The 23,372-nt window shown below is 37.5% G+C and overlaps 1 protein-coding gene across 1 annotated transcript in view; it reads left to right on the top strand.

Annotated features, from left to right (window-relative positions):
• The window catches only part of LOC127415121 (FERM domain-containing protein 3-like), a 112,269-nt gene that overhangs the window by 8,174 nt on the left and 80,723 nt on the right, over window positions 1-23,372 (top strand). The gene's annotated exons all lie outside the window — the stretch shown is intronic.

Raw genomic sequence — 23,372 nt, 5'->3', positions numbered from 1 at the left:
CACCACATACCTTGACTTTAATACTTGAAGGTGAAGTGTGTAATTTTTTTAAATGTTAAAATACTTTCCCTGCTTAATTTGCAGAGAAAATTATAAGTAATTAATAGGTTTATTCCCACACTTTCTACACATTGCTATTTTAAGCATTCAGACCAGCCCAACACAGCAATATAGGCTCAACCAATGGTGTGAATATGGCGCTGGACTGTCTGACTACTTAAGGACAGACTGTTTGAAAAAGTCTTTTGTAATTCCGTTTAGTGCTGCCAGAGGCAAATCTCTTATTTTGCAGTTTTTCTTTTAATATTTTGTACATAAAATATAATATGTCTAGGAGAACAAAATTGAGTGCACCATTTAGCGTGACTGTTAATCATTCCTCAGTATATTTTTAGAGACACAAATGACAACACAATGAAACCAATATACTAAAAAAAAAAGAAAAAAGAAATGATTACATTAAAAAGAAGCGAGGACATGTGTATAGCAATTGCACTGTGCATTCAAAAATATATAAGCCATACAATGTGGGCTGCAATAGAAATAACATTTCTACGGTTCTGTTAACACACAAAGTCAGTTATAAATAAAAAACAGTTATAAATGTCCATGGAAAATCTGGAAATACAAGGGAAAATCATGGAAATTAATCACATTTTAAAAGTCTTGAAAAATTAATGGAAACTTCTGTAGCAAGATTCACTTATTTACACCAATAAGTACAATTCAATTTAAATTAATTTCAACAATTAGTGCCTGACATACAAATGGAAATTTTGGCCTAGCAAGATAAAAACTCCTTATTCACATCCAGCTGGAAGTCATTGAAATGTATTGATCAAAAGGTGGTGGATCCCAGATTAGCAGTTAGTGCCGCATTCCTCACAATATTTTATCCTTAAAAAGATACTTAATAACAGGCATACAAAAAACAATATTTTAATAAATATCTTAATCTATTCAGTGCAATAGCACTGTAAGAGATGACACAGGAAAATGTAATCAAATTTATTTCATGACCTCCTGATTAATTAATCGAATTAATCACAAATATCATTGTTGCTAAGAAAGTCCCCCAAATAAAGATAAATAAATACAAAATAAAAGTAATTCAAATATGTAATCAGATAGAAATAATTGGATTATTGTGGCAGACGTGTAAATCATTGTTTAAGCGATACAAAAAAGTGACTTTAGAAATCAATATAGTGTTTGTTTTAATTCCCATATTATTGAACATAAGCTAATAGTTGACAGCAATCAATTTTGCAGTTGAGACCATCAATCTGTCCTGTTCTCACAAGATGCATTCTTGTGCAAAAAACATATATGCAATGAATGCAATGCAGGGTTGGCATATTAAGGGGAGGCAAGAACATTCAAGGGAGACCCCCTACCCCCAGAGACTGAAAGGGGCGTGTGGCAGTGTAGATATCTCATACATCCTCGAAAATGGGTAGTTTCGTCCCTGTTCTTGCATTCTGTCTGCTTCAGACGGGCAATTTGCAGCATCTCATCGGTTTTTAAAGTAGTAAATGCCAAGTTTTTAGTATGCTGTGTGAAGTTAAATGTAGCTGAAACTTTGAAAACTTCTTCTTGAGATCCCTGCATTCTGTTGTTTTGTCCAGCTGTCAAGAATGAAACCTAGCTCTCATTCTCTGGCTGCACTGCTTGTGAGGTTGGTTGAGGTGGGCTGACTGCCCCCTGCTGACACGGCTCGTAAAAACACGAAGTTACATGTACTTCAAGGCAAGTTTGAATTGCTCCGATGGTAGGAAAATACAAAATTTTATTACGGAATTTACGAACAGGTCAGGAGGCATGATTAATTGCAATAATTTTTTAACTCTATTATTATTATTATTATTATTTAGATAATAAATCGCAATAAATTAATGTTATCGATTCAGTACATTTCAAAGCATTTTATTAAAAAATTGCTATATAGTATGCGAAGCAGTATGCAATAATAAACATTTCAAACAGTGGCATGCTAGATTGTTGTCACATAACCTCATTAAGTGTTTGTTTAATTCAGTTATAATCTCGAGCATAAAAATGTCATTTGTGTTTTCAATAAAAATGTTATGCTAAAATGTCTTGACTCTCAACAGTCTGATTAAATAATGTGTCGGGAAGAGATGTTCAAATTCATGGCTGATGTTTACTTCTGGTTCATTCATCATTCTGGAAATGGACAGTCAAGTCATGCGCAATGTATTGTTCAGATATACAACTGCTCTGTTGTATACTGCACATTTTGGCAAATGGCTAAGTTTGGAATGTAGTACTACTATGCTACTATTTCTGCTTTATCTCAGACTGACCGCACAGTGAAATCGTAAACAGTTGGTTTTCTTTAGCTAAAATTGGTCTGTGCTTACTGAAATTCGAAACACTGCCCCAGTGGCTAAAACTGTAAGTGCTGTTGGGCATATGAGCACGTGTGAGCTCCATTTTCCAGGTGAAATGTCCACAAGGGGGCACCAAAAGCGAATTGTGAAGCGAGTTGTTTTCAGCTGTGGAGGCTCTAATACAGTGAAGAGGAATGCATATTTTTATAAACTGTACCCCCCAAACCTAACCATCACTGTAGTAAAAATGTAATGTTAGAGGGAAAAATACAACCTCTGAATTGCACTTGTCACTGATTATGTGAACACGATTACTTCATAGTTCTGTCTTTACTGCAGAAATGGTAAGAATAGCCTAATTAAATTAACAAATCAATCAATAGTTACATCATGTCAACATTAAAGAATGCTTATAGTGCAGAGTGGATACAGTGTTAGAATAATAATCCCAGCTTTATAAAAAGAGTATCTCTAAATGAGATGTGTGTGTGTTATGTGTGGGTCAGTGCTCACTTCTCAGTGTCTGAGGGACAGGTAGCTCATGTATTATTGAAGCAGATCATGCTCTTCAGTGTGCCTACTACATCACTCATGTGCTACTGATGCTGCACTCGGTTGCTGCTTTTACAATCTTTGTGTGTACGAAACTGGATTAAATTGAGTCGCTTATAACATTTACAGAAGTATTTAGTCATTGGAGTGCCTCTTAGAGACATAAAATATTAGTTGAGTCTATTGAATTCCCATCTTAAGCCTGATCATTTTTTTATATAACATTGATTCAATGTCTTTCTCAAGCTGAAACAACATAAATTAATATTGAAATGCCAGATTACACTTTTTTTGTGTGTGCGTTAATAATATGCCGTATCATTGGGCCTTAATGCGTGCTGTCTTAATGGCCTTGTATTTCGTTTTCAGTCAAATTTTATGAGTGTATGGTATTACCGTATTATTTAGGCATAGTACCATGGTCATATTAATGTATTCTTTGAAGTGCCTTGTAGCACAATATAATTATGTGCAGCATAAATGTTTTATTGTTTAAATTTAGCTAAAAAACACTAAACATTGTAATAAATGGACGATACCTATTGTGACAATGTGTGTTAAATGAACAAACTAGCCCTGGTCTCCCCTATAGTATATCAAAGTACCATGGCATTACCATCTGACACAATACAACTGCCACAATACACTTTTGTAAGAGATATCGAGATGCCAGCGTGCCATAGCTTTACTGCCATTGAAACCTCTTCACATGCTGTCCTTGCTATTCTTAAAAACACAGCGGTGTCATTATTGATTACACATTTCTATTTTTGTATTACACCGACCAAATGCAAATTGCCCCATCTGCAGAAATATATCCCTCATTCTCTCTTTTCATCAATAAATGTCTGGAGAGAAGAGAGGAAGGTGCTGTTGTGGTGGAGGCATTCTTTCATTAGACTATAAATAGCACTCAGTCTATTCTTATCCTCCTCCAAGTCCTTTGATGATTTTTTGTAAGAATGACTTGAGTAAAAGAGGGATAATAATAAAGGAGAGGGGTATAAAGAATGACGTCATCGCACTCGTGATGAATGATGTGTAAGTGCTCTGCATATGTTCTATTGTGTGCTTACGCACTAATGTTACATTCCTTCTGTATGTCTAAGATGAAGACACAAAGTGTTTAGACTCCAGCACTGTTTAATTCAGTGTTAGGTAAAGCTGTTTTATTCTTTTTGGAAATGTGGAATTTTTCAGTATTTTATCTTGTATTGAGACAGATGTAGACAGGCAGAGTCTCTGAGTGAGTCTGTGTGGGTTTACTTAGCTATATTTCTCTTGAGGTCATTCCACAGCATCTCTATTGGGTTAAGATCTGGGCTTTGACTGGGCCACTCCAAAAGATGGATTTTCTTTTTTTTAAGCCATTCTGTAGTGGATTTACCTCAATGTTTGTGGTCATTGTCCTGCTGCATCACCCAACTTTTACTGAGCTTCAGCTGGCGCACAGCCACCCTGACATTATCCTGTAGGATATCTTGATAAATTTGGGAATTCATTTTTACCTTGATGATGGCAAGTGGTCCAGGCCCTGAAGCAGCAAAGCAGCCGCAAATCAGAATGCTCCCTCCACTGTACTTCACTGTTGGGATGATGTTTTCATGTTGGTATGCCGTGCCCTTTTTACGCCATACGTAGTGTTGTTTGTTCTTCCCAACCAATTTAACCTTAGTTTCATCAATCCACAAAACATTTCCCCAGTAGCATTCTGGAGTGTCAAGGTGGTCTTTGGCAAACTTCAGGCACGCAACAATGTTTTTGTTGGAAAGCAGCGGCCTCCTTTGTGGTGTCCTACCATGGACACCATGCCTGTTTAATGTTTTCCGTGTAGTAGACTCATGAACAGAGATGTTAACCAGCTCCAGTGATTCCTTCAAGTCTTTAGCTGTCACTCTTTTTTACCTCATTGAACATTCTGTGGTGTGCCCTTTGAGTCATCTTGGTCACTTCTAGGGAGAATAGCCGCAGTATTAAATCGTCTCCATTTATAGACAGTTTGTGGACAGATGAACATCTAAGCTCTTCAGGATAACTTTGTAACCCTTTCCAGCTTTATGCAAAGCAACAATTCTTGATCACAGGTCTTCTTTTTTGCGATGCATGGTTCACGTCAGCAGATGCTTCTTGTAAATAGCAAACTCAGAAAGTCTGAGTGCTTTTTATAAGTCAAAGTAACTAACTCACACCTCTAATCTCGTTTCATTAATTTGTTGCCAGATTTGCCAACTCCTGACTCTAGCTTTTGTTGATGTCATTAGCCTAGGGGCTCACATACTTTTTCCAACCTCCAATGTGAATGTTTGAATGATGTATTCAATATTAGTTAAAATAGATTGTGTTTGTACATTATTGTAACTTAGATGAAGTTCAAACCAGATTTTAAGACAAATTTATACATAAATTCAGGTAATTCCAAAGAGTTTACTTTTCTTGCCACTGGGTGTGTGTATATATATATATATATATATATATATATATATATATATATATATATATATATATATATATATATTAGGGCTGCAACTAATGATTATTAGAATGATTATTTGACCATTCAGCGTTTATTCCAACGATTAATCAATAGCTCTTAAATGATTATTCAGCTTGTGCCCTGACTTAAAAGGTTGTATTAAATGAGCTTACTAACAATAAAGAGGACAAAATCATCTTTTAAAAATACCTCTAAAAATTACATTCACTGAATTAAAGGGAATTCAGTAAAGAAATTCACTGAACAAAAATCCTATTGTAATCAATAGTTATCAATGTTTTTGGCATGTTTTCCATTTAAAATTGTCTAAAAATCCTTAAAACAAGATACATTTATTTACTTGAGAAGCAACATATAAGATATTTAGACTTGCTTTAAGAGAATGTATCTTAAATATAAGTGTGTAACAAAGGTTCTGGTTGGGCAGATAAAGGAGGAAGCGGGAACCGGTTTCCACAGTTCACGTGAGTCCGTTTTATTCACAAATAACAAGCAATCGCTGTACAGCTTCACTCAAAAAATCCGTACCGCTGTCTCTCTCCCCAGATGGGCACTCGACCATGCCCTCCACTCCACATACCCCCACTGCCCGACTCAGGCCGGGAGAACCTTCCGGACTGCCCCCCCCCCCTTTTCTGGAGAGGAAGTCCGCGACAGCCATCTGTGCCCCCGGTCTGTGGACCACCTCGAACTTAAATGGCTGGAGTGCCAGATACCAACGGGTGATCCGGACATTGGCATTCTTCATGCGGTGGAGCCAATGAAGGGGGCGTGGTCCGAATAGAGGGTGAATGCTCATCCCAACAAATAGTAGCAGAGAGTGAGGACCGCCCACTTGATGGCCAAACACTCCTCTATGATGTTGTACTTCATCTCTCTCATAGAGAGCTTTCGACTAATGTACAGCACTGGGCGTTCCTCCTCCTCCACCTCTTCGGACAGAACAGCACCCAGCCCCCTGTCCAATGCGTCCGTCTGTAAAACAAAAGGGAGAGAGAAATCGGGGGAATGCAGAAGCGGCCCACCACAAAGTGCAGATTTTACCTGCGTTAAAGCTTGTTGGCACGACTCCGTCCACTGGACTGGGTCTGGGGCTCCCTTTTTGGTGAGATCAGTCAGCGGGCTGGTGATGTTGGAAAAATTAGGCACAAACCTTCGATAGTAGCCGACCAGCCCCAGAAACCGTCTCACCTCCTTTTTGGTCTTAGGTCTCAGGCAGGTCGCGATCGCTGCGGTTTTATCAATTTGAGGTCGCACATGCCTGTGACCCAAGTGGAACCCCAGATACCGTACCTCCACCCATCCAATTGCACACTTCGGGTTTGCTGTGAGCCCTGCTCGTCGCAGCGACCTCAGAACTGCTAATCATATGCCTCAATTATCTTATTTGGGCCTAAGGAAAACTGTGTTGTTGACCTGGACTTTGGTTCTCTTGCATCATACAAAACTCACTGTGCTAGAAACCTGGGTATCCAATTTGATAATAATCTAAAATTTGATACGCAGATCAGTACTGTTGTAAAGTCGTGCTTTTTCCACCTTCGTCTACTCACTAAGGTTAAACCCTTTTTATCCAAGTGTAATTTTCAAACTGTGATTCACGCCTTTGTAACATCTTGTCTAGATTACTGCAATTTGCTTTACTATGGTGTCTCTCAATCTTCTCTTTCCCGTTTACAGCCGGTGCAAATCGCAGCTGCCAGACTTCTCACGGGGACTTGTAAGTACGAGTCTGCCACACCAATTTTAATCATGCTGCATTGGCTTCCAGTCAAGTATAGAACTGATTTTAAAATCATATAATATGATTACAAAACACTCAACAATTTGGCCCCTAAATATTTGACAGATTTGCTTCATCCATACGCTCCATCTAGAACTCTAAGATCTTGTGATCTTGGTTTACTCATCGTGCCTAGATCCAGATTTAAAAACAAGATGATCGCGCTTTTAGGGTCACCGGTTCGAAACTGTGGAACAACCTACCTCTTCATATCAGATTATCACCTTCAATTTCAGCATTCAGATCTGTTCTAAAAACACACTTATTCTCTCTGGCCTTTAATATTCCATAAACATAATGTACTGTTTAATTTTATCATAGTACTTACTTAAAAGCGAGCCGAGCCCAACCGATCCCTCCTCCCAATTTTCCTTCATGATGTCTAACATGCCACGGGGCTTACGCCCATATAATAATTAAAATGGAGAAAACCCAGTGGAGGATTGCGGGACTTCTCATACTGCAAATAACGGGTTCGAGCCACCTATCCCAATTCTGAGCATCTTCTTGCACGAACTTACGAATCATATTTTTTAAGGTCTTATTAAATCGTTCGATCAAGCCGTCTGTTTGTGGATGGTACACGCTTGTCCGAATCGATTTAATACCTAATAATTCATACAGCTTGCGTAGTGTACGTGACATGAAAGTAGTGTCCTGGTCAGTGAGGATTTCTTTCAGAATCCCCACTCGGGAGATTATTCTTTAAAGTGCCTCCGCAACCCTACGTGTTGAGATGTTGCAAAGAGACACTGCTTCCAGGAATCACGTTGCGTAGTCCTCCAGAACCAACACAAAGTAATGCCCGCGTGCTGACCATTCTAATGGCCCGACAAGGTCCATACCAACTCTGTCGAACGGAACCTCGATGAACGGAAGAGGTCGCAATGGCGCTTTAGGAGTGGCCGGCAGATTCACCAGCTGACATTCGTGGCATGTCACACACCACCGGCTAACATCCCTGCGAATGCCCGGCCAACAGAAACAGGCCATGAGACGGTTTAGTGTTTTCCCCTGTCCCAAATCACCTGCCATCGGACTATGATGAACCGCCTGGAACAACATTTCCCGACGGCTCCTTGGTACTAACAACTGGGTTGTATCTTCTTTTGTCCGAGCGTCCTGCGTCACTTGATACAACCGATCATTTATAATTGAGAAATACAGATATGTGAGTGCAATGCGTGGCTGAAGGCATTGACCATCAATTACTTTCACTTAGTCAAACGCGTGCTTAAGAGTCTCATCTCACATCTGCTCCAGAGGGAAATCCCCAGCGGGAATTCCCCTAAGGGCTGGGAAAGCCAATGCTTCGCCCTCCCGTACGTCATCCTGACACGGAGCTGACGTAGACGGCCCCGGCTCTGCCTCCTCCCGTCAGCGCATTGCACACCCCACACCATCCCACTGCATTACAGGACCCATCCACACACAACCCCTCTAACAATTCAGGGAAAGCCGGCCAATTAGTACCCAAAATTAGTGGATGGGTGAGGCGGGAACTAACCACGGCCTCAATGTTATCAGAATCAGCTTTATTGCCGAGTATGCATACACATAAAAGGAATTTGTCTTGGTGACAGGAGCTTCCAGTGTACAACAATACAAAAACAGATAATATAATAGATAATAATAAAAAATAAAAATTTATTATACACATACGTACAGACACACACATACATACATACATACATACACATAGGTAGTGCAAATCTAATACAATCTGTTATATGTTATGTACAGTGCAAATACAAATCTGTTATGTACAGTGCAAATATTTATTTTTATTTATTTTATTTTTTTCTCAGTGGAATGAAATGGCAGAAGAGGTTGGATGTGTTGGATAAATATGAAAAAGACTAAACTGTGTATTGCACATAGTTATTGCTCAATGGGGCAATTTAGCTGTTCATGTGATGGATAGCCTGAGGGGAAAAAACTGTTCCTGTGCCTGACGGTTCTGGTGCTCAGAGCTCTGAAATATCGTCCAGAAGGCAACAGTTCAAAAAGGTAGTGGGCAGGGTGAGTGGGGTCCAGAGTGATTTTACCAGCCTTTTTCCTCACTCTGGAAGTGTAATAATCCCTTATGAGCCCTTATGCTTTTGACCCCAAAATAGAATAATGACGGTTACTGCAGGATAATCATAAATATCCCTGTGCACACACCTCACCTTCAACTGATTATTTGAAACCAATGGCCCATTTAGAACCAAGCATTGATAAATAGAGGTTTGGTTACAACCTGAATCCACCAAGGATTGATATGTACCCCCAATAATACTCACGAGTATTTGGTACATCCCGGCTCGATCGGGGGCAGCCTGTGGAGTGTCGGGGACCCGAATCACGGTCCCCACCTCCATCACTGGGCACTGTTCGTGGACGTGTCCCGGCTCTCCGCAACTCCAGCAGACCAGCCCAAACCTCACGCCCACACCAGTGGTGGCAGCTTCCCCCACCTGAGAGGAAGAATGGGTAGAGAGAGATAGGAGTCAAAATTGTTGATAGGAGATTGTTCCATCGTTTCTGGGGAAACGGGATAGGTCGAAAAGGAGGGGAGGGGGAGGGACGACAGGGAGAGAGAGGGGCTCGCTGGCCCTCAGGTACGCCGCTAAATGGTCCTCCGCCAACTGCACTGTTTCATCCAGCGACGCCGGTTGGTGGCACTGGACCCACTCCGCAGTTCCTTTCGGTAGTTTGCCGACGAATTGTTCCAGTACCATGAGATCGCTGGGTTCCTAGGCCAGTAACCACCGCCAGCAGGCACAGTGGAGCTGTTGAACGAAGGCAAACGGGCGGCAGACTTCACTCAGCGTCAGGGTTCGAAATTGCCGGCGATGCTCTTCGGGACTGTGGCCGACCCACTGCAGGATGGCTTTCTTCAGCTCAGGGTACCTCAGGAGGTTGTCGACCGGGAGTTGTTGGGCCACGTGTTGAGCCTCCCCAGTCCAGCAGCGATAGGACTGCCCATTGTGCCATTCCTGAGCTTGAGCCGTGCGCTCGAAGAGCTCCAGAAAGGCCTCCGGCTCATCTTGCGCCCCCATCTTCGCCAGCGTCACATGGAGGTTCGCTGCTGCAGGGGTCGTGGCGCGCTGTTGCAGCTCCACCCGCAGATCCATGAGGGCCTGGTGTTGCGCCTGGTGGATGCTGGCGAGGGATCGAAACACTTCCTCCAGTGGCGAAGATGACTTCATAGCAGTGTACCTTCCTCCTTATCCCGGGTTTCAGAACCAGTGTAACAAAGGTTCGGGTTGGGTTTCCACAGTTCACATGAGTCCGTTTTATTCACAAATAACAAGCAATCGCTGTACAGCTTCACTCAAAACACAAGATGGCTTTTTTTTCACTCAAATAAACAGTCCACTTTTCAGCTTCACACAACACAAGGCTCTTTCTCTCTCTCAGGGAACAGACATGAAGACTCTGGTCTGTCTGTCTCTCTCTCCTCTTTCTGTGAACTGGCCGTCTTTTTATCTCCCCCGACTCTCGCTGTGAACATAGAGATGGTAATTAGTCACAATTCATCTCAGGTGGATGTCCTTACAGCTGTCTCTCTCCACAGACGGGTGCTCGGGCACACCCTCCCCTCCACAAAGTGTATTTTTTCACTTGGTCATACTTCTGCGAGTGCAGTAAAGACAAAATATACTTATATTCAAGATGTATTCTCTAAAAGCAAGTCTAAATATTGTATATGCTGCTTCTCAGGTGAATGCATCTTTTTTAAAGGATTTTTATATATTTTAAAATATTTGTATTTTTAATATTATATTCAGCATTCTCAGAATTTGTTTTTTCTTCTGCAGTATAGCTGCTAAAGAAAATGTACATTGTTCTAAAGAAGTTTTAAATATTTATGTTGCAAAACAAGCCAATACAAATAAAAAATTTATTTTGTTGCAGTGTATAATGGGGCGAAGACTACCTCTCTCACCTTTCTGTACACTTCAATCCATCTTTAACTCACAAAAAAAAAAAAAACTCTCATATAAATAAAGCTGCGTATTGCCAATTTTTCTCATGATAAGAAATGCACAGTGACATATATTATGATACAATAAGTCACGAGCCATCATGTTATAATCTAGCTGTATTAAGCGTGCTTTGAGGGGTGAGTGTCCCCGCTGTGCAGTTTCAATCTCTCCTCCTTAGATCGGGACATTCACGCAACTCATAGAAGAGGCACTGACTGCACAGAGAAATGCCAGTTTCAGGGTTTGTAGTTATTTACATGATCTGCTTCTATATTATTTTAACTTTAATAAAGCTATAGCGCATTAAATATAGCTGCATTTAATATGTAATGCCGGGGTGTTTCCTTTAAAGATGCTCGACACGCAAGTTTTGCTTCAGCGGAGCGGCAGCTCCAGCTCCACTTATTCCACAACGAGAGTGCTTCTGTATTTACTTATTTGGTATAATTCCCTCATACTTTGCGATCTACATTAACTGAAGCTGTTTGGAAGGTTTGGAGTGCATCTGGACTGTGAGCTGTGTAATTCTTCCTTTCCTCAGTCAGGTGCGAGCTGCAGTGCTGCTCTTACACATTATCATTAGAGTTTGTGATCTCATTTTACGTTAAATGAGATCAAACGACTATTCAACCAGGAAAATGTTGTCAACAATTTTTTGTTGTCGACAATGTCGACTAATCGTTTCAGCCCAAATAAATATATATGAAACCATATACAATGTGGAGACCAGCTTAATTAACATACTACATTTTGTCTTAATGAAAACCTGTGTGTGTTGAAATGTCCTGTTCTGTTTTTACATCACTAGCCTGGGGCAGTGCAGTGACAGTGTGTGGTGTGTGATAGATATTTTAAGAGACAACAGCATGTTTGGCCATCGGGGATATATGACCCGTTAAACACACAAACAAATACACACACTCGCAACAGTTCTGGTTGATGATTTCGGAGTGAAAGCATATCACAGCCAACAGAGCCCATACAACTACTTACTGACCTTCTCAGAATGACAATTAGAGTGGTTTACTTAACATTAATTAAATATTAAATTAAATAGCATATAAAGAAATTAAACTTAACCAGATTGAATCTGGTGTAAATAGTCTTCCTCTTAAAATAAATTTGGTTTATAATATGTTTTTCTTTTTTTTTTTGTCTATAATAGTGATTCACAATATATCAATGACAATATCATATTTTAAAATAATCAATACTGGTCGATAAAGCTGATATTAGAAGCAAATAAGACTGTATTAAGGGAAACTGCAGCTGTCAGTGTTGGGTGTAAACCAATTACTTTTTTATCACAAAGTAGTGTAATGCAATATATGTTAAATTCTTGTAATCAGATTACACTTACTGACTTTCACGTTAATTACTTTTAAGTAAATTAGTTAGGTTACTTATATTTATGAAATAGTATTGTATGGAATACATTTAAAACATGAATTATGTTATTATTATGTCTGTCTGTTTGTGTTTCTGTGGCATCTTAATGGTGTGTGCTGGTGCTGAGTGTATGACTTATATGCGACAGAGAACAAGGAGGAAATAAAGACATTATTTTGAATTTGTTGGGCAAAAAACAAAAACTTTTCTATGAAAAGTGTTTAAGAAAGTCACTTAAAAGTAAAGTAATGAGTAGTGTATTTTGATTACAGTTGTAGAGAATTTATTAGTAATTTGTTGTGGATTACTTTTGAGTAGCTTACCCAACACTGGCAGTTGTTTAGCAACTTAAGGTGCACCCCTAGTCAATAAATTGTAAAATATTTTATTATCCACTTTATTGGGCTTGTGCATTGGTTTTACTCAGATTTTGAACCTTGACAATTGGTTGATTGTTAATTGAACCTTGATTGTTGGATTTATTTTCATTAAAACCAGGGAATGACGAATTTCCTATAAGCATACTTCCCAAAGGGGTCGTTGGGCAGCTCAGTAAGTTTAATCCCTGCACAGTCTCATATAAATCTCAGAACAGTAGAGACATTTGCCAGTTATCATTAAATTTAAAAATAGCATGGATTGGTCACTGGCATACAACATGGAAATTCACTCAAGCTCATAAAATGCCTCATGCTGCAGTCACAAATGATTGGTCCATATCTGTTCACTTTGAATAAAGAAGTTTCACATGACAATCTACACAATCCTGTCAGTTTTCATAGTATTGGTGATCATTTACACTTATACCACAACAGGGGACAAACTTTAAACAATAATCAATGAAAAGTCTCAATGTAATTATTGTAAACGTATAACAGTATAACAGTTAATATTGTAGATCCAGTTTTTTTGCAAACTCATCCTTTCATGGTAATTTTCCTAGTTATATGTGACTTTAATTGTCACACAATGGCATCATCTGAGCTGATCAGTTAGAAATAATGAGTCACTTACTTTGGCAGCTGTACTTACTCCTGAATGTTTTTCTACCAATTCTTGATTATGTTTTTAACTACTAACCCTATGATAATTAAGCTTTTGACATCACATGTTTGACTTTGAACCAATCACATCTCACCCAGCTTTGCATGAGCTAATAAGTGGCTCTTAGTAGGACTGGGGAAAATTATAAATTTTCTGATGCATTTGAATGATCCAATATCGATATTTAAAGGAATATTCCGGTTCAATACAAGTTAAGCTCAATCGTCAGTATTTGTGGCATAATATTGATTACCACAAAAATTTATTTTGAGTTGTCCCTCCTTTTCTTTAAAAAAAAGCAAAAATGTGGGTTCCAGTGAGGCATTTACAATAGAAGTGAATGGGGACCAATCTGTAAACGTTAAAATACTCACTCTTTCAAAAAAGTATATCCAAACAATATGCATGTTAACATGATTTCAGTGTGATAAAATCACTTACTAATCTGTTCTGTCTAAAGTTACAGCCAATTTTACGATGTTATGTCTACAAACCCTAAAACCCACAAATGACTGTAAAAATTAAGATTTAAACAACTTTATAACTCAAATAATACATGGGTTTTAACAGAAGAATTAATGTGTGCTTTTATAAAATTATAAGCTTCACATTTCTGCCTTTTTTAAACCCTCCAAAAATTGGCCCCAATCTTTCCATTGTAAGTGTCTCACCGTAACTTTTTTTTTTTTTTTTTTTTTTTTTTAAGAAAAGGATGGATGAGCCGAAATGTTTTTTTGTTTTTTTTTGTGGTCATCAACATTATGCCACAAATGCTGTTGATTGAGCTCAACTTGTATTGAACCCGGATTATTCCTTTAAATCCTAAGATCGTTATTTTATTCAATGCGCAACCCTCTACAATGCGAGTAAATCACTCGCATGTGAGACCAAATTTTGTGCTAAAATCAAAGACGCTGCTGCTGTGAATAATAGTCTAATTAGTTCAGCATCGTTTCACTGTGTGTTGAGAGGAAAAGTTTGGTTTCAAACAACAACATTTTATCAAATGTAATACATGCAGTGTAATACTGTATCATATTTATTAATGGAATTGTAAATTTTTTAAAAGCTAAAATGTTCCAAAATGATGAAAAACAAATAAAATATAATTTGTAAAATTAATATTTTCATAATGTACCTAGTTAAAAGGTCTCCTGTATAATTAACATCATTAGCTGGGAGAGAATTTCTTTCATATGTAAGTAAAATGGGCATTATTACTAAAATATACTCATATGAATCTATAGCGAATCGAAATCAGGATTGAATCGTATGAAAAGCTGGTGAATAGGAATCTAATTGAATCAGGAAATCTGTATCAATACCCAGCCCTTAGCTCTTAGTTTAATGCAGGAATTGCTTAATGCACTACAAGTGTAAAAAGCAGTAAATGTCAGCTTACAAATGAATATATGAATAATGCCATTATATTTAGACTGTAGAATGAATAAAATATGAATACACAATAAAAAATTACTTGGTAGACTTCAGCAAAGCAATACTGTTTTTTGTTTTTTTAGTTTTTTTTTAATCTCCAATTGGCACAGAAATTGAACTATAATGTTAATCAATGTGGGGAGTTAACATGGTCAGTGACACAAATTTGATTAGTTGATCAGTGACCTACAGTATAAGGAGCCTTAAATATTTTGTCTTAATTTTATGCCATAAATTTCTTGTTTTTCATTTTTCAAAACCCTTAAACTTTCAGTTTACTTCCAGGTTTAAATTAGATTTTGAATCCCAGATTTTAAATGTATGCCAGAGACAGGCCACTTCTATTAAAATTAATGGGAGAAATTGGAACGCCCAACGGTCAGCGGATGTAGAAACGAAGCCGTTATTGGCATATAAATGCCGATAAGAAAAACGGATTTATTTATAATTAATAAGTAATAAACTTTGTAAAAACACTGAATTCAAATGCACAATCCAGAAATAATAATAGCCACAATATGTAGAAGGGATTGGCACTCCAAAGAAAATGTAATATATATTTTTTTTCTTTCTCGGCTTCACGTTAATGTGGAAAAAATGCCATAAACAGATGTGACAGTTGTAAAAGCGTAATTTACCCCTAGGTTACATGATGAGGAAAACCATCGAAAATGCTTTGAAACCAGCAGACTTTGACTTCTGAGATATTGGTATGATATCCATTAATGCTCATGATTGATTAAATTAAGATTGAAATGCAATATAGCGTTATGGTGTGATTACTAAACATTAAAAGGCTGCGTTTTAAAAATACAGCCTGCATTCAGTGCTTCAGTCAATGCTTTAGTCAGCACTATGTGAGCATGCGGCACCCTCTAGTGGTTTGGATGGCATTGTCCATTGTCCATTTTACCACTATAATACAGAATTTAAAAGAGGGTTTTGTTCCTTTGGTTAAAACTTTTATTTTTCCATGATTTGATTGAAATTTCCATGTTATTGTTTAGCATACATTATGCATGGTATGAAGTTGTAATGTTCTGTTATATACAGTACATACATGTAAAATTTGAGTTCTGTAGTTTTGAACTGCAAAAACAGAAGTGCAAAAATGATTTAGAAGTACAAAATAAAATGTTTTCATACCAATCATCATGTTATCATATTTAAGTTTTTTTTTTTCTTTTTAAAATCGTTTTATCTTCTATTCATCTTTCATTGTGGCTCTCTTTAAAATTTTGGCCTGTCATGTGTTCAACAGATCCAATCCATGTTCAATGAAAATTCTTGATTTTCAGGGCAGTAAAAGATCTTTTGTACCTCTTTGTAATTTTTTTTTTTTAAAGTAAAACAGTGATCTGATGACAAAATAAGGTAAATGGCAAAATATCGTTATCGGTATTGGCCTATATTTTGTTTTTAAATCGGTATCAGTATCAGCAAAAAAACATCATATTGCTGCACCCTAATACTAACCCTCTATGATACAGTGTTGATAATGTGTTGAAAATGTTCAGTTTTTTTGCAGATAGAGTTAGTTAGACATATTTTCACAGGTATAAATCTTTAATTAAAGTATATGTATACATGCCAAAAAATCAGTGGACATGCTGTAATTGAAAGATGGACAAAATATTCTGGCATTCTCCAGTGAACTTTTTTAATAGTAGGATCAAATGGGCAGATTCAATTCATATCAAGCTTTATTGGCAAGATAAACTTAAGTGCACATTGCCAGTGCATTATTAGACACTATACATACAGGTAATAAATTGAATGCTGAAGTTTAATTTGCTGAAGTTTAAAATCTCAAAACTATTATTTTCTCTGGCTGCCATTCACTCTCTATCGCACACATGCTGGGTGCTTTTGACACTGGTTCAGATGACAGTGAGAGAGCGTTTTCAGGTGATGCAAAGAGATGTGGCAGCTTAACCGTATCTCTCCCACACCTGGCTCGCCGCTTAAGGGTGAAGTCTCCATTCTCTGTACAGTAAATCTGCTCCCGTGTTTATTATGCTTGGGACATGCGTAATGAATAAGCATGCACAGCTCCACACAATCAGTTTCTGTGTTAGGATGTGCAGTCGAGTCGAGCATGTACCTCCTGAACATTTATAAATAACAATTTTAGCCACAGGAAGTGGGAAAAAAACATTAGTGTAGTTCCAGGAAGTGAAAAAAGGAATTGCATTCCTTTTCTTTTTCCTCTTTTTTATCGTGTTAAACAGTCAACTATTGATTGCAGAAATTAACGTCTTAATTTTCCCAGCCCTAGTATATATACATTCTAGCAGTTATAGTTTGTCACCACTCATACCTCAAAATTTTGTAATATGAGATAATACAAGACATTATCCTATGTGCAGTCTTTGAGCCACATCCTCAATGATTTGATTTTTTAGAATCTGTAATGATTCTTGTCACAGAACAGAAATTCAGTGAGTCCTAATTAAAGTTGTTTCCAAGGCCACATAAGATTTGTTTACCACACCCCCCAAGCTTTTAACATTGACAAGTCCTCCTTATGTATCTGGGCCAAAGGCTAAACCATTCTGAGAGAATTAGGGGTTAATGGGAATTGACAATGTGCTTGTCTTTCACGCATGGCCAACAGCGCAAATAAGACATGTAAGCATGCTGTAGCGACAGCTGTAGAATAATAACATCTGCCTTTTCCATTATCACTGTTTCTATTTTTTGTGTGTTACTTTTTTTGGGAAAGGTAGGATTAGAGCACATTGTTGGTCTTGAGTCCCTTCTGATTCACCTGGTACCATTGATCTCACACTGATTTTCTCTCATTTGGTCAAGTTCCACTTCACTCTCTAGTTTATGACATGAACAGGTTCCATTTCTTGCAAGGTCTGGATTAGCTGGTGGCTGCTGTTAGTTAAAAGGAGACACACTCATAAGTGATATTAATTACTGAACATTTTGTCTAGGGCACGACCTTCACGGTCCTAAACTCTGCTTGCTGACGTTATGAGAGCTAACAATCATTGTTAAGGAAATCTCCTATTTTGGAGAGATTTTGGAAGATGGAGAATTAAAGATGTAATGCATTGTGGTTGCATTGCATTTGAACAAGTCCCCAGTACACTCTTAAATGAAACAACGTAATTATTTCTGTGATTGCTTTTACACATACCATCAGAGTAGTACTTCAGTCCAGTTCAGTCTTTATCCTTTATGAAGCCACTGTCAGTGAAATGCATTTCACACATCAGCGGTGTGCTATTATAACCCCCTGCATTAGAGGAAATAACAGCAAGGTCAAAATGTGGCTGGTCCAGAGCTGAACCAGAGCTGCTCAGTGGAGCAGAGACAGAGTCCATTAACCCATCACTTGTAATCAATGCCTACTGCATGCACGTACCATAGGGTACAATAAAGTCATTTCATATGTTTGGAAAATGTTCATTTAAAAGTTTTTTTTTATTTTTTTTTTTTTTTTTTTTTTTTTTACAATAATTATTGTTAATTAAAGAAATGAAGTCCAGTGAAGTATTTTATGCCACTATAAATATTTATTTAACTGTGGAGATGTTCTGTTCTGGATAAAAGTCATGCATCATAGACATTTTGTGTACATTTCACGTGCATTTAAAAACATTTGCATTAACTAGAATGTTATATTTTCTGAAGAAAATGTGAGTTTGTCCATGCAAAACTCACCGCCACAATGCTAAGGTATTGTGGTTGGTTGCCTGGACGTTGCTTCGTTGTTCTGAGTGATTTTTAGTGCCTTACTGTTCGGTTGCAAGATCTGGCTAGTTCTAGGTGGTTTCTAGGTGGTTGCTAGGGGCCTCTAAATGGTTGCTGGGTTATTTACTGGTCCTAGCACCACTATTAATGATACTTTATAATTAAAGGAAATCATATGAAATTATATTTGCCATTTCTGTGGAAGATTATATATGTACACTGGTGGCCAAAAGTTTGGAATAATGTACAGATTTTGCTGTTTCGGAAAGAAATTGGTACTTTAATTCACCAAAGTGGCATTCAACTGATCACAAAGAATAGTCAGGACATTACTGATGTAAAAAACAGCACCATCACTATTTGAAAAAAGTCATATTTGATCAAATCTAGACAGGCCCCATTTCCAGCAGCCATCACTCCAACTCCTTATCCTTGAGTAATCATGCCAAATTGATCATTTGGCACTAGAAAATCACTTGCCATTATATCAAACTCAGTTGAAAGCTATTTGGTTCGTTAAATGAAGCTTAACATTGTCTTTGTGTTTGTTTCTGAGTTGCCACAGTATGCAATAGACTGGCATGTCTTAAGGTCAATATTAGGTCAAAAATCGCAAAAAAGAAACAGATTTCTCTAGAAACTCATCAGTCAATCATTGTTTTGAGGAATGAAGGCTATACAATGCTTGAAATTGCCAAAAAACTGAAGATTTCATACAGAGGTTCATACAAACTACAGTCTTCAAAGATAAAGAACAACTGGCTCTAACAAGGACAGAAAGAGATGTGGAAGGCCAGATGTACAACTAAACAAGAGGATAAGTACATCAGAGTCTCTAGTTTGAGAAATAGACACCTCACATGTCCTCAGCTGACAGCTTCATTGAATTCTACCCGCTCAACACCAGTTTCATGTACAACAGTAAAGAGAAGACTCTTTAGGCCTGATGGGAAGAATTGCAAAGAAAAAGCCACTTTTGAAACAGAAAAACAAAAAGAAAAGGTTAGAGTGGGCAAAGAAACACAGACATTGGACAACAGATAATTGGAAAAGAGTGTTATGGATCTTAACCCCACTGAGCTTTTGTGGGATCAGCTAGACTGTAAGGTGTGTGAGAAGTGCCAACAAGACAGCCACATCTATGGCAAGTGCTACAGGAAGTGTGGGGTGAAATGTCACCTGAGTATCTGGACAAACTGACAGCTAGAATAACAAGAATCTGCAAAGCTGTCATTGCTGCACGTGGAGGATTTTTTGATGAGAACACTTTGAAGTAGTTTTTTTCAAATTGTAATAGTAGTTCTTCACGTTATTAATGTCCTGACTATACATTTTGATCAGTTGAATGCCACTTTTGTGAATAAAAGTACCAATTTCTTTCCATAAGAGCAAAATCTGTACATTATTCCAAACTATTGGCCGCCAGTGTATATATAAATTGAATAATATTTACAAACATTTTAACTTTTTTGTCATATTTTTTTCTGGTGTAAATCTATGAACTTATACACACATGATATCAATATTATAGTATGCTATTTCAATATATTAGTGAAAACGGGCTTGAGTGATTTATTGAGTAAAGATTAACCCTGTAAAGCATGACATGAAACAATTGTCAGAAATATTAAACTGTTTTTAGTACCATTAGATAAACTATAAAATGTTTTTGCACAGTTGTTTTTCTTTTTTTTTTTTATGTGTCATATTTGACACATTAGGCTTTAAAGGTCATTATTCTAATGAGGCCCAGCAATTCTTTTTTGTGTAGGACATTTATTATTTAAGTTTTTCTTGGCCCATACATGCTACAGTGGTAATTCTTGGGGTATTATCAGAGGACTCCCTGGGCTTTTCAGAGATACCAAATGTTTGACAATTTGGCCATGACAACTTCCTCTGCTTGGCTTATAAATATGTATTGAAATGTATCACAGTTCAGCACATCAAATTTAATATGAATAAAATATTCTTTTTTCTTTTTTTATCATATGTATTTTATGCACCAAACACTATATTGACATTTAAAAAAGGGAAATTGTAAAACGTTTTTTTTCTGGGTCTCAGGAATTTATGGTAAGTTGACATCATATAGCTTGTAATGTAAAATAATGAGATATTTATAATGACAGAGGAAGCTGCATACATGAAAATACACAGAAATATTAGTTCACACTTTAAATATATCTTATAAAAAATACAGATGAAGTCGGAAGTTTACATACACTTAGGTTGAAGTCATTAAAACACATTTTTTTTTAACCACTCCACAGATTTCATATTAGCAAACTATAGTTTTGGCAAGTCCTTTAGGACATCAACTTTGTGCATGACATGAATAATTTTTCCAACAGTTGTTTACAGACAGATTGTTTCACCTTTAATTGACTATATCACCATTCCAGTGGGTCAGAAGTTTACATACACTAAGTTAACTGTGCCTTTAAGCAGCTTGGAAAATTCCAGAGAATTATGTCAAGTTAGACAATTAGCCAATTAGCTTCTGATAGGAGGTGTACTGAATTGGAGGTGTACCTGTGGTTGTATTTTAAGGCCTACGTTCAAACTCAGTGCCTCTTTGCTTGATATCATGGGAAAATCAAAAGAAATCAGCCAAGACCTCAGAGAAAAAAAATTGTGGACATCCACAAGTCTAGTTCATTCTTGGGAGCAATTTCCAAGCACATGAAGGTACCACATTCATCTGTACAAACAATAGTACACAAGTATAAACACCATGGGAACACGCAGCTATCATACCTCTCAGGAAGGAGATGCATTCTGTCTCCTAGAGATGAACGTAGTATGGTACAAAAAGTGCAAATCAATCCCAGAACAACAGCCAAGGACCTTGTGAAGATGCTGGAGGAAACGGGTAGACAAGTATCTATATCCACAGTAAAATGAGTCCTATATTGATGTAACCTTTGTGGCAGATTCCCCACAACAGCCATTGAAGCACAGTCGAGGCAAAGATTTCTCGGAGGCGCAAGTGTGTGATGGACTCTTCATCCAATGAAATCGTCCTATGCCTTCCTAGTTTCATCCTCGCCGTCTCTCTTCTAGCTGGTCACCCTTGACCCCAGTTTGCTTCAGTGATGGCAAAAGCATGACTATTTCTTTTTATATGTATAAAACACACTGTAATCACTTCATATGGTTACATATTTTATATTGACTAACTGTCTTTACTTCCTGCATTTAATTTGATTAGTATATTAAATTATTTCCCTTATTACAGTCATTGGTTACACATATTCCTAAAAATGGAGAGTTGTATGTCTGCCCATATACCTGTTTCATCTAATTTCTAGCACTAATTAGTGCAGATATATCATCTGCCTTTTTTGGACACCAGCTCTGCTCATTAAATTATCCTTTTAGTATCCTCCACACATGTCTCCCTTTGGGTCATACAAAGTTTGACAGAAAGAGGCTGTAATTCTCCCTAGAGAAGCCAAGCTTCATTTTTCCATTGCTTTGCACTTTGATTATTAAACTGAGTAAATGATAATTAAATCAATAAATGAATTATTAAATATCTAACATATTGAATAACATTCATAGTGCAGTTGTTCATAGTACATTGATTACACATTATCATTTTTAGATCATTGCATATTGCATACATATTTATTCAATTATCAAAAATGGATTAACTGAATGATTAAATTAAAATATTCCATACCTGAAAGGCTGCTCAGCAAGGAAGAAGCCACTGCTCCAAAACCGCCAGTAAAAGTCAGACTACAGTTTGCAAGTGCACATGGGGACAAAGATATTACATTTTGGAGAAATGTCCTCTGGTCTGATGAAACAAAAATTGAACTGTTTGGCCATAATGACCATCGTTATGTTTGGAGGAAAAAAGGGTGAGGCTTGCAAACTGAAGAATACCATCCCAACCGTGAAGCATGGGGGTGGCAGCATCATGTTGTGGGGGTGCTTTGCTGCAGGAGGGACTGGTGTACTTCACAAAATAGATGGCATCAAGAGGAAGGAAAATTATGAGGGTCTTCCAAATGGACAGTGACCCCAAGCATACCTGCAAAGTTGTGGCAAAATGGCTTAAGGACAAGAAAGTCAAGGTATTGGAGCAGCCATCACAAAGCCCTGACTCAATCCAATAGAAAATTTGTGGGCAGAACTGAAAATCATGTGTGAGCAAGGAGGCCTACAATGCTGACTCAGTTACACCAGTTCTGTCTAAAGGAATGGGCCAAAATTCCAGCAACTTATTGTGAGAATCTTGTGGAAGGCTACCCAAAACATTTGACCCAAGTTAAATCATTTAAAGGCAATGCTACCAAATACTAACAAAGTGTATTTAAACTTCTGATCCACTGGGAATGTGATGAAAGAAATAAAAGCTGAAATCATTCTCTCTACTATTATTCTGACATTTCACATTCTTAAAATAAAGTAGTGATCCTAACTGACCTAAGACAGTGAATGTTTTCTATGATAAAATGTCAGGAATTGTGAAAACTGAGTTTAAATGTATTTGGCTAAGGTGTATGTAAACTTTTGACTTCAACTGTATGTCAGAATTGTTTTTTTAAATTATTTAAAAACAATTTTTTTTGTGGTGGGCATGAATGGAATATAATGGTGATGAAGAGATATACAGTACCTCA

The sequence above is a fragment of the Myxocyprinus asiaticus genome, chromosome 24 (assembly GCF_019703515.2).
Source record: "Myxocyprinus asiaticus isolate MX2 ecotype Aquarium Trade chromosome 24, UBuf_Myxa_2, whole genome shotgun sequence".
NCBI classification, from domain to species: Eukaryota; Metazoa; Chordata; class Actinopteri; order Cypriniformes; family Catostomidae; genus Myxocyprinus; species Myxocyprinus asiaticus.
This window is presented reverse-complemented; position numbering and strand designations above follow the sequence as displayed.